We start from the raw sequence: 12,729 nt of genomic DNA on the forward strand, positions 1-12,729 counted from the left end.
GTAAGCTTCAGGGCGGGGCTTTGGGCTGAAGTCGTGTAGGGGGCGTGGCTTCCGCGACCGAGGGCGGAAATGTGTGAGCGGCTTCGTGCGGCCGTTGGGGGCGCTGTCTCAAGTCATGAATAGACGGATAGTTGAGACGCGTTGATCGCTGTTTTTTTCAGCTGGTCTGTGAGCCGGTGTGCCGGTGTGCTTGTGTGCCTGTGAGCCGGTGAGCCGGGGTGCTTGTGTGCCTGTGAGCCGGGGTGCTTGCGTGCCTGTGAGCCGGGGTGCTTGCGTGCCTGTGAGCCGGGGTGCTTGCGTGCCTGTGAGCCGGTGAGCCGGGGTGCTTGCGTGCCTGTGAGCCGGGGTGCTTGCGTGCCTGTGAGCCGGGGTGCTTGCGTGCCTGTGAGCCGGGGTGCTTGCGTGCCTGTGAGCCGGGGTGCTTGCGTGCCTGTGAGCCGGGGTGCTTGCGTGCCTGTGAGCCGGGGTGCTTGCGTGCCTGTGAGCCGGGGTGCTTGCGTGCCTGTGAGCCGGGGTGCTTGCGTGCCTGTGAGCCGGGGTGCTTGCGTGCCTGTGAGCCGGGGTGCTTGCGTGCCTGTGAGCCGGGGTGCTTGCGTGCCTGTGAGCCGGGGTGCTTGCGTGCCTGTGAGCCGGGGTGCTTGCGTGCCTGTGAGCCGGGGTGCTTGCGTGCCTGTGAGCCGGGGTGCTTGCGTGCCTGTGAGCCGGGGTGCTTGCGTGCCTGTGAGCCGGGGTGCTTGTGTGCCTGTGAGCCGGGGTGCTTGCGTGCCGGGGTGCTTGTGTGCCTGTGAGCCGGGGTGCTTGTGTGCCTGTGAGCCGGGGTGCTTGTGTGCCGGGGTGCTTGTGTGCCTGTGAGCCGGGGTGCTTGTGTGCCGGGGTGCTTGCGTGCCTGTGAGCCGGGGTGCTTGCGTGCCTGTGAGCCGGGGTGCTTGCGTGCCTGTGAGCCGGGGTGCTTGCGTGCCTGTGAGCCGGGGTGCTTGCGTGCCTGTGAGCCGGGGTGCTTGCGTGCCTGTGAGCCGGGGTGCTTGCGTGCCTGTGAGCCGGGGTGCTTGCGTGCCGGGGTGCTTGTGTGCCTGTGAGCCGGGGTGCTTGTGTGCCTGTGAGCCGGGGTGCTTGTGTGCCGGGGTGCTTGTGTGCCTGTGAGCCGGGGTGCTTGTGTGCCGGGGTGCTTGTGTGCCTGTGAGCCGGGGTGCTTGTGTGCCGGTGAGCCGGGGTGCTTGTGTGCCGGGGTGCTTGTGTGCCTGTGAGCCGGGGTGCTTGTGTGCCTGTGAGCCGGGGTGCTTGTGTGCCTGTGAGCCTGGGTGCTTGTGTGCCGGGGTGCTTGTGTGCCTGTGAGCCGGGGTGCTTGTGTGCTGGGGTGCTTGTGTGCCTGTGAGCCGGGGTGCTTGTGTGCCTGTGAGCCGGGGTGCTTGTGTGTCTGTGTCCTTGTGTGCCTGTGAGCCGGGGTGCTTGTGTGCCTGTGAGCCGGGGTGCTTGTGTGCCTGTGAGCCGGGGTGCTTGTGTACCTGTGTCCTTGTGTGCCTGTGAGCCGGGGTGCTTGTGTGCCTGTGAGCCGGGGTGCTTGTGTGCCTGTGTCCTTGTGTGCCTGTGAGCCGGGGTGCTTGCGTGCCTGTGAGCCGGGGTGATTGCGTGCCTGTGAGCCGGGGTGCTTGTGTGCCTGTGTCCTTGTGTGCCTGTGAGCCGGGGTGCTTGTGTGCCTGTGAGCCGGGGTGCTTGTGTGCCTGTGTCCTTGTGTGCCTGTGAGCCGGGGTGCTTGCGTGCCTGTGAGCCGGGGTGCTTGCGTGCCTGTGAGCCGGGGTGCTTGCGTGCCTGTGAGCCGGGGTGCTTGTGTGCCTGTGTCCTTGTGAGCCTGTGTGCCTGTGAGCCGGGGTGCCTGTGTGCCTGTGAGCCGGGGTGCTTGTGTGCCGGGGTGCTTGTGTGCCTGTGAGCCGGTGTGCTTGTGAGCCGGGGTGCTTGTGTGCCTGTGACCGGGGTGCTTGTGTGCCTGTGAGCCGGGGTGCTTGTGTGCCTGTGAGCCGGGGTGCTTGTGTGCCTGTGAGCCGGGGTGCTTGTGTACCTGTGTCCTTGTGTACCTGTGTGCCTGTGAGCCGGGGTGCTTGTGTGCCTGTGTCCTTGTGTGCCTGTGAGCCGGGGTGCTTGCGTGCCTGTGAGCCGGGGTGATTGCGTGCCTGTGAGCCGGGGTGCTTGTGTGCCTGTGTCCTTGTGTGCCTGTGAGCCGGGGTGCTTGTGTGCCTGTGTCCTTGCGTGCCTGTGAGCCGGGGTGCTTGCGTGCCTGTGAGCCGGGGTGCTTGCGTGCCTGTGAGCCGGGGTGCTTGCGTGCCTGTGAGCCGGGGTGCTTGCGTGCCTGTGAGCCGGGGTGCTTGCGTGCCTGTGAGCCGGGGTGCTTGCGTGCCTGTGAGCCGGGGTGCTTGTGTGCCTGTGAGCCGGGGTGCTTGTGTGCCGGGGTGCTTGTGAGCCGGGGTGCTTGTGTGCCTGTGAGCCGGGGTGCTTGTGTGCCGGGGTGCTTGTGTGCCGGGGTGCTTGTGAGCCGGGGTGCTTGTGTGCCTGTGAGCCGGGGTGCTTGTGTGCCTGTGAGCCGGGGTGCTTGTGTGCCGGGGTGCTTGTGAGCCGGGGTGCTTGTGTGCCTGTGAGCCGGGGTGCTTGTGTGCCGGGGTGCTTGTGTGCCTGTGAGCCGGGGTGCTTGTGTGCCGGGGTGCTTGTGTGCCTGTGAGCCGGGGTGCTTGTGTGCCTGTGAGCCGGGGTGCTTGTGTGCCGGGGTGCTTGTGTGCCTGTGAGCCGGGGTGCTTGTGTGCCTGTGAGCCGGGGTGCTTGTGTGTCGGGGTTCTTGTGTGCCTGTGAGCCGGGGTGCTTGTGTGCCGGGGTGCTTGTGTGCCTGTGAGCCGGGGTGCTTGTGTGCCGGGGTGCTTGTGTGCCTGTGAGCCGGGGTGCTTGTGTGCCTGTGAGCCGGGGTGCTTGTGTGCCTGTGAGCCGGGGTGCTTGTGTGCCGGGGTGCTTGTGTGCCTGTGAGCCGGGGTGCTTGTGTGCTGGGGTGCTTGTGTGCCTGTGAGCCGGGGTGCTTGTGTGCCTGTGAGCCGGGGTGCTTGTGTGCCTGTGAGCCGGGGTGCTTGTGAGCCGGGGTGCTTGTGTGCCTGTGAGCCGGGGTGCTTGTGTGCCGGGGTGCTTGTGTGCCTGTGAGCCGGGGTGCTTGTGTGCCGGGGTGCTTGTGTGCCTGTGAGCCGGGGTGCTTGTGTGCCGGTGAGCCGGGGTGCTTGTGTGCCGGGGTGCTTGTGTGCCTGTGAGCCGGGGTGCTTGTGTGCCTGTGAGCCGGGGTGCTTGTGTGCCGGGGTGCTTGTGTGCCTGTGAGCCGGGGTGCTGGGGTGCTTGTGTGCCTGTGAGCCGGGGTGCTTGTGTGCCTGTGAGCCGGGGTGCTTGTGTGTCTGTGTCCTTGTGTGCCTGTGAGCCGGGGTGCTTGTGTGCCTGTGAGCCGGGGTGCTTGTGTGCCTGTGAGCCGGGGTGCTTGTGTACCTGTGTCCTTGTGTGCCTGTGAGCCGGGGTGCTTGTGTGCCTGTGAGCCGGGGTGCTTGTGTGCCTGTGTCCTTGTGTGCCTGTGAGCCGGGGTGCTTGCGTGCCTGTGAGCCGGGGTGATTGCGTGCCTGTGAGCCGGGGTGCTTGTGTGCCTGTGTCCTTGTGTGCCTGTGAGCCGGGGTGCTTGTGTGCCTGTGAGCCGGGGTGCTTGTGTGCCTGTGTCCTTGTGTGCCTGTGAGCCGGGGTGCTTGCGTGCCTGTGAGCCGGGGTGCTTGCGTGCCTGTGAGCCGGGGTGCTTGTGTGCCTGTGTCCTTGTGAGCCTGTGTGCCTGTGAGCCGGGGTGCCTGTGTGCCTGTGAGCCGGGGTGCTTGTGTGCCGGGGTGCTTGTGTGCCTGTGAGCCGGTGTGCTTGTGAGCCGGGGTGCTTGTGTGCCTGTGACCGGGGTGCTTGTGTGCCTGTGAGCCGGGGTGCTTGTGTGCCTGTGAGCCGGGGTGCTTGTGTGCCTGTGAGCCGGGGTGCTTGTGTACCTGTGTCCTTGTGTACCTGTGAGCCGGGGTGCTTGTGTGCCTGTGTCCTTGTGTGCCTGTGAGCCGGGGTGCTTGCGTGCCTGTGAGCCGGGGTGATTGCGTGCCTGTGAGCCGGGGTGCTTGTGTGCCTGTGTCCTTGTGTGCCTGTGAGCCGGGGTGCTTGTGTGCCTGTGTCCTTGCGTGCCTGTGAGCCGGGGTGCTTGCGTGCCTGTGAGCCGGGGTGCTTGCGTGCCTGTGAGCCGGGGTGCTTGCGTGCCTGTGAGCCGGGGTGCTTGCGTGCCTGTGAGCCGGGGTGCTTGCGTGCCTGTGAGCCGGGGTGCTTGCGTGCCTGTGAGCCGGGGTGCTTGCGTGCCTGTGAGCCGGGGTGCTTGCGTGCCTGTGAGCCGGGGTGCTTGTGTGCCGGGGTGCTTGTGAGCCGGGGTGCTTGTGTGCCTGTGAGCCGGGGTGCTTGTGTGCCGGGGTGCTTGTGTGCCGGGGTGCTTGTGTGCCTGTGAGCCGGGGTGCTTGTGTGCCTGTGAGCCGGGGTGCTTGTGTGCCGGGGTGCTTGTGAGCCGGGGTGCTTGTGTGCCTGTGAGCCGGGGTGCTTGTGTGCCGGGGTGCTTGTGTGCCTGTGAGCCGGGGTGCTTGTGTGCCGGGGTGCTTGTGTGCCTGTGAGCCGGGGTGCTTGTGTGCCTGTGAGCCGGGGTGCTTGTGTGCCGGGGTGCTTGTGTGCCTGTGAGCCGGGGTGCTTGTGTGCCTGTGAGCCGGGGTGCTTGTGTGCCGGGGTGCTTGTGTGCCTGTGAGCCGGGGTGCTTGTGTGCCGGGGTGCTTGTGTGCCTGTGAGCCGGGGTGCTTGTGTGCCTGTGAGCCGGGGTGCTTGTGTGCCTGTGTCCTTGTGTGCCTGTGAGCCGGGGTGCTTGTGTGCCTGTGAGCCGGGGTGCTTGTGTGCCGGGGTGCTTGTGTGCCTGTGAGCCGGGGTGCTTGTGTGCCGGGGTGCTTGTGTGCCTGTGAGCCGGGGTGCTTGCGTGCCTGTGAGCCGGGGTGCTTGCGTGCCTGTGAGCCGGGGTGCTTGCGTGCCTGTGAGCCGGGGTGCTTGCGTGCCTGTGAGCCGGGGTGCTTGCGTGCCTGTGAGCCGGGGTGCTTGCGTGTCTGTGAGCCGGGGTGCTTGTGTGCCTGTGAGCCGGGGTGCTTGTGTGCCGGGGTGCTTGTGTGCCGGCGTGCTTGTGTGCCTGTGAGCCGGGGTGCTTGTGTGCCTGTGAGCCGGGGTCCTTGTGTGCCTGTGAGCCGGGGTGCTTGTGTGCCGGGGTGCTTGCGTGCCTGTGAGCCGGGGTGCTTGCGTGCCTGTGAGCCGGGGTGCTTGCGTGCCTGTGAGCCGGGGTGCTTGCGTGCCTGTGAGTCGGGGTGCTTGTGTGCCATACACTGCCCATATAACACCGCCATACACTGCCCATATAACACCGCCATACACTGACCATATTACACCGCCCATATAATACCGCCATACACTTTTTTAATTTCCTGAAGTATGTCTTGCAGCCTTGTGATTGGACGGTGACCAGTTTGGAGCAGATTGCACTTTCTTTTCTCCCACTAGGTGTTTTTCAAAACCTGAAGGGGAATAAGAAAAGTTCAATATCCTGAACCTGTGAGCGGCGAAGTGGATCTACAATCGGAAAAGAAGACGAGGCTTTATAAATGGAGTCTCTCACCCCAAATCTGCTGTAACCACACTTTGTGTACACTGTGCATAGGCAGAAGGCTGTCAGTCAGTGGTGGGGTGGGGTTGGCCTGCCTGGCAGAATGTTTACTAGTCCTCTAGTGATAATCTCCTGCTGATAAAACAGGGATTTTATGAAAAAACTACAGCACGCAGCGCAGTAAGTGACACATCACTGGAACCAATTCACCATTGCCTATGTGCCTGATTTTTGTCTAATTTTGTGTTTTGTGCCTTTTTTTTTTGTTTGCACCCAATTCATTATCCTCTTTGCTCCTTTTTTTAAGTCTGTTATATGTGCTCGAATGTCCATTTTTGTTTTCTGCTTTTCGTCCGATTCATCAATTGCTTCTTTTTAAAAAAGTTGCAAAATGTGACGTAACTCTCCTCCAGTGCCCCCCTGGTGTATTTTTACGCATGTTTTTCAAAAAAGTTGCATCTACTTGCGAAATTTTTAAAAAGACGTGACTTTTAGATCAAAAAGTCGCAAAAATGGTTAACGACAATAAAGAAGCCATTTTTTGAATTTACACCAAATTCATGAAGAGCGGGCGCCATTTTGATGAACTTGGTGGATTATCCCTTTGTGAATACCTCAAGACAAAAAAAGGAAAGTTACTTAAAGAAAACTGAAATGATGACTCAGGACCCCCAGTCTTTTGGGGCAGAATTCTATCAGCGCGGCACATCTAGAATTAGAAATCTTCACCCAAGATTGCATGGGTGTCTCCTGTGTATAGCGCCTTGTTCACGTCACTCACAGAGTGTCACTTGGGGTCAGATCTGGACTCTGGGCCATTCCAAAACTTTGATCTTCCTCTGGCGAAGAGGTATGCATAGGGTCGTTGTCGTGCTTAAAGGTGTAATTAATTCATCTTTAGCTTTTTAGCTTTTTTTTTTTTTTCTTGCAAAATTTACTGATATTTAGAACTGTCCATGATCCCCTCCATCTTGACTTCTGAATACAGCCCCAAAGCATAGTGCTGCCTCCATGCTTCACTGTGGGTATGGTCTTCTTTTAGTGCACAGTGTTGGCTTTGTGCCAGATATATTTTTTGGATTTATGGCCAAAAAAGTTCAACCTTGGTCTCATCAGATCTTAACACATTTTCCCACATGCTTTTGGCAGACTTGATATAGGTTTTGTCCTACCATCGCCGGGTTTGGATGTTTTTCTTTGTAAGGAAAGGCTTCTGCCTTTCTACGCTTCTCCACAGGGCAGATATATGAAGAACACTGGAGATTGTTGTCACATGCAGCACACAACCAGTACTTGCCAAAAATTCCAGCAGCTCCTTTAATGTTGCTGTAGGCTTCTTAGCAACATCTTGGACCAAATGATTGACAAATAGTTTTGTAACGGAGTGCCCAAACAACCCCAGCCTGTAACATCAATATGATTTCTGGACATTTAACCCTTTTTAGATGCAACAGTCAGTAATGATCGCTGAATCTAAGAAGATCGAGGGAGGCGTTTCTTTGTTACCGATATGCGTGCCATGATTGTTTGGTTCTACCCAATGAGTGTCCATGGTGGCTGGATGAAAGGTAGGAGAACCTATTGGCTGATACATCCTGCCTAAATCGTGGGTTGCATGTATCAGCCACTGGCGGTGTGATCAAAGCCATGTATGTTTGACTCTGAAATGCTGCTTTTAATAATATCGGGGACTGATTATTCATACAGGCGGGTCCCCGGTTGCTTCTCCCGGCCCGCTGACCGTGACTCACAATCCATTGCCTACACATGCACTCAGTGGCTTGCCTGTCACTGTTAGTGAGCAGGGAGAAGCATTCACTGATGTGTCTGCTCTCAAGGTCAGCAGGCTCACAATGACACAGAGGTAATCACTCCTGCAGTGTGTACGATGAGAAAGTTCATCAGCTGATGAGCCCCGATGAACTCACTGTCAGTGCTGCTGCGTGAGAACTTTCTCACCCAGCGATGGTGCCATAAGTGAGATCACCGGGGCCATCAGCTGATGAATTCAGGTGAACTCACCGCAGCTAAGCGGCACACACTGTAGGAGTGATTACACATTCCTGTCAGTGTGTAGTTGGGTAGAGCAGTCGCATCAGCTGATGTGACTGCGCTACAAGTGATTCAAATCGTCGTGGGACCATAAGAATTATGGCAGATATGGTGGTTTATTATTCCTTTTCATTTACAGGTGACATGGGCACCAGTGATTAGGCGTTAAGGTGAGTATTGTTTTTTGTTTTGTTTTGTTTTTTTACAGGGGGCAAGGGCTTCAGGGATTAGCTGATAAGGTGAGTATAACTGTGTTTTTTTTATTTCAATATTTATTTAACTTTTTTTTTTCTTTTACTTTGAACATAGATGCCAGCTGATGACTATAACCATGAACAGCGCCTGCTCTCGCTGTTATCAGCAACAGCAGGCGTAGGCTGATGTGAGTAGTAGTCTCTCATCAGTTGACGCCTGTGACCTGGGGTAAGCTTTTTACGGCCAGTCATAGTCAAAGCTGCGGGCTCAGGCTGACATCTGACAACGTTATCATGCATTGTTCTGACCGGCGGTAACTATCTTAACGCCGATCAGAGCCGCCGGTGTTTCTCGTGCTGCCACACGGATGACAGCGTTGGAAGTACCCATATAGGAGCAAAAACGCAGCAAATCCGCAAACATTTTTATGACTGCATTTTTGCTGTGTATTTAACTCGAATGAAGTCAGTGGTTGAAAAACGCACAAGGAATTGACATGCTGCGGATTTAAAAGCAGCACAAATCCTGAAAGGAAAAATACTGATCATGTGCACAGCGCTTCGGGATTCTATGAAAAAGTCCAGCTCACCGTAATAGACATCTTTAGGTGTTCGGAGCACAGGAAACGCTGTGTCAAGGTGTGGAGCAATCAAAAACGAGAAATCCAGCTCAACAAGCGTGTAAACAAACTTCTTTATTTACCAAAAGTGTACAGCAGAGGAGGGTAAAACAGCATCAGCGTTGACAGTTACATGATATGACTGACGAGTTTTAGGTGGCTATGCACTCTTAATCATAATTAAGTGGAAATTATTATTCCAAGATTTATTGATTAAAATTAACTTTTGTTTGTGGGGAAAAAAAAACTTTACTTTATACCAACAGCCATAGGTTCTTTGTCATGTGATTACACAGGATATGATATTTAAAACCGATCCATTCACTAATCTGTATACAATGACTAAGGATGTTTGCGTCTGAAACCCGTTTGCTTTTATATGATGGTGTGTCGCTGCGATTTGTTTTTAAATGTTTTTTTTTCAATAAAAGTGTTTGGATCTTAATGGATATTCCTGGAAGCTGGATTTCCTTACCTGATTCTTCTGCATTAAAGAATATCTCCCAGAGTTCACTTACAGTTATACAATAAAAGGGATCAAAATACATAGTAGGGCCAAAATATATATATTTGAGATTACCATTTAAAATCTCAAACTATAAACTTTTCCCATTATTTATCCTCCATTGTCACTAAATTAAAAAAAAAATGCCAGAAATGTTTATTTTTTCTTCATCCAGTCTTACAAAAAGTCAGAATAAAAAGTGATCAATAAGTCATGTATATACAAAGTGGTAAGAATGGAAGATATAAGGTTTCCAGCCAAGGATCTAAACATCCACTTAAGCCTGTACCCGGGATTTATTCACTGGCACATATACGCTGCAGTACGGCACCAATAATGTGCGGCTCACTCAATCTGCACTGATTATTCCTGCCCGCAGCTCTAAGCTGCGTATGTATTTTTTCTATATGTTAAGCTGGTTGATCCTCAGCAGAAATAAAGGAGTCTGTGAGTTTTTAACCCTGCTGTTGTCTTCGGTCTGGGGAGACCGATTTTGAACTTTGGTATTTTTTGGGTGTTCAAGATGCGGTTCTGAAACTTGTGGTTGATTGACTTAAATGAGGATGGGTCAGTCGGCCACGGGTTTCAGAGCCGCATATTGAATATTTTAAAGATTATTGAAGTTCAAGGTCGGTCGTTTTTGACCGAAGACAACAGCAGGGTTAAAGGGACTTGTCTTGCATACAGCAGATGGGTGGCGGCATGTCATGTAGGCAGATCATTTAAAGAGGTTGTCCACCTTTGGGACAATTGTTTTTTTTTTTTACTAAAATGCATATAATGGGTTAAAAATCATTTTTGCAATTGGCGTTTATGAATAGAGATGAGCGAGCTCCAAAATGCTCCGGTGCCCGTTTCTCGAACCGAGCAATTCCTAATACTCACATGCTCGTTTCGAGTGACGAGTATAGTGAGAGATAACAGGAAAGCTGAGCTTTATTTCTGGCAAACCCTACAAAGAGGTCTGGGGGGCAGTGAAAATGTTGAAATGGAAGGAAAACAGCATGGTGAAGACCCCTGGAAGCATCTCGGACTCCCAGATCACTGCTGAGAACAAAGGTGTCACAAGTTTACTCCACTTTAAGGACTGACAATAAAACATTCCAAACCGACGAGGAATTTACAGGAAAAAAATGTTAATGGTAAAATTCTTTCCAGTATATAGACTTGTATATGTGCTTCTCAGACAATTAGAATATCATCAAAAAGTTAATTTATTTCAGTTCTTCAATACAAAAAGTGAAACTCATTATATAGAGTCATTACAGAGTGATCTATTTCAATTGTTTATTTCTGTTAATGTTGATGATTATGGCTTACAGCCAATGAAAACCCAAAAATCATTATCTCAGTAAATTAGAATAACAAAATAAACACCTGCAAAGGTGTTTAAAAAGGTCCCTTAGTCTGTTTCAGTAGCTCTACAGTCATGGGGAAGACTGATGACTTGAAAGATGACCAGAAGGCAGTCACTGACACTCCACAAGGAGAGTAAGCCACAAAAGGTCTTTGCTAAAGAAGATGGCTGTTCACAGAGTGCTGTATCCAAGCATATTAATGGAAAGTTGAGTGGAAGGAAAAAGTGTGGTAGAAAAAGGTGCACAAGCAACAGGGATAACCGCAGCCTTGAAAGGATTGTTAAGAAAAGGCCATTCAAAAATTTGTGGGAGGTTCACAAGGAGTGGACTGCTGCTGGAGTCATTGCTTCAAGAGCCACCACACACAGACGTATCCAGGACATGGGCTACAAGTGTCACATTCCTTGTGTCAGCCACTCATGACCAATAGACACCGCCAGAAGCGTCTTACCTGGGCCAAGGAGAAAGAACTGGACTGTTAGTGGTCCAAGGTGTTTTCAGATGAAAGTAAATTTTGCATTTGATTTGGAAATCAAGGTCCCGGAGTCTGGAGGAAGAGTGGAGAGGCCACAATCCAAACTGCTGGAGGTCTAGTGTGAAGTTTCCACAATCAGTGATGGTTTGGGGAGCCATGACATCTGCTGGTGTAGGTCCACTGTGTTTTGTCAAGACCAAATTCAGCGTACCGGTCTACCAGGAGATTTTAGAGCACGTCATGCTTCCCTCTGCCGACAAGCTTTTTGGAGATGGAAAATTTCATTTTCCATCAAGACTTGGCACCCGCCCACACTGGCAAAAGTACCAATACCTGGTTTACAAACAACAGTATTACTGTGCTTGATTGGCAGCAAACTTGCCTGACCTTAACCCCAATAGAGAATCTATGGAGTATTGTCAAGAGGAAGATGAAACACCAAACACAACAATGCAGATGAGCTGAAGGCTGCTATCAAAGCAACCTGGGCTTCCATAACCCCTCAGCAGTGTCACAGACTGATCGCCTCCATGCCACGACGCCTTGATGCAGTAACTGATGCAAAAGGAGCCGGACCAAGTATTGAGTACATTTACTGATCATACATTTCAGTAGACCAACATTTGGGATATGAAAATCATTTTTTCAAGCTGGTGTTATAAAGTATTCTAATTTACTGAGATAACGAATTTTCGGTTTTCGTTGGCTGTAAGCCATAATCATCAACGTTAACAGAAATAAACACGTGAAATAGATCACTCTGTAATGATTCTATAATATGAGTTTCACTTTTTGTTTTGAAGCACTGAAATAAATTTACTTTTTGATGATATTCTAATTTTCTGAGAAGCACTTGTATGTGAGTATTAAAAACCAAAATGTTTCCTAGTTTTCTCATATGGTTGTGTAGGAAGCTGGCTATAACTGTTGTAGTTTGACATTTTATCACTAAATGGCAGAGACATGTAAGGGACTGTCAGCAGAGTATGACTAAGCAAACCAGGTACAAGCGCTAGGTGCACCCTTGGCGTGGCCAAACATTTAAAGGGATTTTCCTTCGAACCAAATACCAGAATCAATAGATCTTGGACTTACAAAATCTACAAAAAAATTACTCCCAAACGAGACAAAACAATAATCAAACATCTTTATTTTAAGCACAAGGGTAAAAACAGTTAAAAAAAAAAAAAAGCTGTATTAGAGAAAGATGAAGACTGGCATAGAAGTCCATAGTATATTTAGCATGAAATGTTAGAACTATAAGTAGTAAACTGATCCATGTGGAGTGCAGACACATGCATGTATACATATACACAACCGGAATGGTCGCTCAAAAGGTTCATAGTATAATAGTATCACCTAGTGCTGCAAAATGTAAAAAAGAAGGGGTACAAGGTACAATTTAGACCAGAAGTTTCCATACACTATATATAAAGACACATTCTGCATGATTTCTCAGCATCTGACATGAAATCAGAATAAACCTTTCCTGTTTTGGGTCAATTAGGATTTACCATAATTATTATTTGCCAGAATGAGAGAGAATGTTTTTCAGGCATTTTTATTAGTTACTGCAAAGTCAAAAGTTTCCATACATTTCATTAGTATTTGGCACCATTGCCCTTAAACTGAATGACTTGGGTCAAACATTTGGGACCTTCTTCCACAAGCTTCTCACAATAGTTGGGCCCATTCCTCCTGATCCAGGTTTGTAGGTCGCCTTGCTCGCACCGGCCTTTTCAGCTTTGCCCATACATTTTAATTAGGATTGAGACCAGGGCTTTGTGATGGCCGCTCCAAAACATTGACTTTGTAATCCTT

The sequence above is a fragment of the Ranitomeya imitator genome, chromosome 10 (genome assembly GCF_032444005.1).
Source record: "Ranitomeya imitator isolate aRanImi1 chromosome 10, aRanImi1.pri, whole genome shotgun sequence".
Classification (NCBI taxonomy): Eukaryota; Metazoa; Chordata; class Amphibia; order Anura; family Dendrobatidae; genus Ranitomeya; species Ranitomeya imitator.